The sequence below is a fragment of the Meleagris gallopavo genome, chromosome W (assembly GCF_000146605.3).
Source record: "Meleagris gallopavo isolate NT-WF06-2002-E0010 breed Aviagen turkey brand Nicholas breeding stock chromosome W, Turkey_5.1, whole genome shotgun sequence".
NCBI lineage: Eukaryota > Metazoa > Chordata > Aves > Galliformes > Phasianidae > Meleagris > Meleagris gallopavo.
Window position 1 is genome coordinate 66311 of NC_015042.2, and position 1580 is coordinate 67890.

Here is a 1580-nt window from a genome sequence, read left to right on the forward strand (position 1 = left end):
TTAAACAGGCTAATAGAAAGAGATTACATCAAAGCACTTACCAAACTGACTGATGACTGAGGACTGAGTAATGGGTGGTTTTAGACTCCAAGATGATGCGGCAGTTATGGTAGCATTGGTAGAGTTACTATTGTTTTGTTGAGAGGTAAACTGACCCAGATCTGGGGATTTTAGTTGTTCCAAAATTTGGGATCCAGTAGAGTTTGCCAATTTAGAGGATCCAAGTTCTCCAAAGCCAGAAGAAAGAACTGCAGACTACCAAAAAGACAAGGAAAAAAAAGGAGGAATGGAATTAAGTATTTAATAAATAATTTGAACATAATTGTAAAGTCAGTGCCTACAGCTGCTATTTGGCAACAACTAAAACCTCTTCAGCCCTAGCTGAAAAAGCCTAAATGAAAAATTCAGCAGTTGTAGCATAGAGCTGGATCCTCTTGTTACCACTAGTACAATTTCACCACTTTTACAACAGTACTGACTTTCCTGAATGCACACATCCCCAAAATCATTTAATTACCAATAGCTAAACATATTTTCAAAGAATACAAATGCTCAGTTTTAAATCTTCAATCATTAAAGAAGGGAAGCCTGTTTTTTATTATTATTATTATTATTATTATTTTCTTTTCATCTCTCCAGAATACTCAGAAATAGTCATATTTCCACAAAAAAGCAATCAGATACATGCTTGGATATATCACATCTGTTTTCTAGCATAGAATTCTTCACTATAAACAAATTATTTCATTTTTATTCTATATCAGTATGCAGAAAATGTATCTGTTCTGTACTCAAAAATTAATACAAGAACTTCATGTAAACCAAGAAACAACCACCAAGTAACAAAAAGAAAAACAGCTGCTTGTGTGAGAGGATATTCTTGACCCCATTTCTGCAGCATTTGTAACCTGAATTTTAAAAATACTGAAATGTTTCATGAGATGACCAGTACTAGAAAAGTTGTTTAACCCGAAGTATTTGCTCATGAAGAGTACTTAGAAGATAATTTTACCAGACTCTGAGAAGAACAGGAGTTTACAGCACTGGAACTGCCAGTTCCTGATACCATCTGAGAGCTGTGCTGAGTATTTGTGAAGACTAGGGCTTGGCCAAAAGTCTGCTGCTGAGGAGCTTCAAATGAGTTGCCTTCTGTCTCTTGAGTGGAGGTCACAGTCTTTTGAAGCAATGCCACCAAATCAATGCTGTAAGAAAAGTAATTTGGCTAGAATAAACATGATGATTAGGCTGTGCAGAAATTAAAGAAAGAAACAATATTATACAAAGTTGCCATACTGGCAATTGAACTATTGCTGATCAGCAGCCTTTAAGAATATTGTCTGCCACACAAAAGCTCTCTGTACAAAGAGGAAGAACAGAGGCTTCTGCTAGAAAGTAAAATTCTGCTAGCTGAGAACTTCCATTACAGTTAGAATCTAAATTATCTTTGCACTCTTTTCAAAAAGATTATCAACTTCTGTAACATCATGCATCACATAATCTATATGATCAATATTAGCCAAGTAAATGGGGAGAAGTTACAAAATATACATCAATGTTTGAGTGTCTTGCCAGCCTATTAT

General features: G+C 35.1%; 1 long non-coding RNA gene and 1 other non-coding gene across 2 annotated transcripts in view; both read right to left on the bottom strand.

Moving 5' to 3' along the window:
• Window positions 1-47: 47 nt before the first annotated feature.
• LOC104915385 overlaps window positions 48-1580 on the bottom strand; it is a 4426-nt gene continuing 2893 nt past the window's right edge. The window contains exons 2-3 of the long non-coding RNA XR_796346.3: window positions 1013-1202; window positions 48-255 (exon numbers count right to left, since the gene is read on the bottom strand). This is a non-coding gene — a long non-coding RNA (uncharacterized LOC104915385). The remainder of the gene's footprint in view (window positions 256-1012; window positions 1203-1580) is intronic.
• LOC116217581 lies at window positions 634-716 on the bottom strand. The gene has a single exon (XR_004162273.1). It is a non-coding gene; the product is annotated as a small nucleolar RNA SNORD121A (small nucleolar RNA).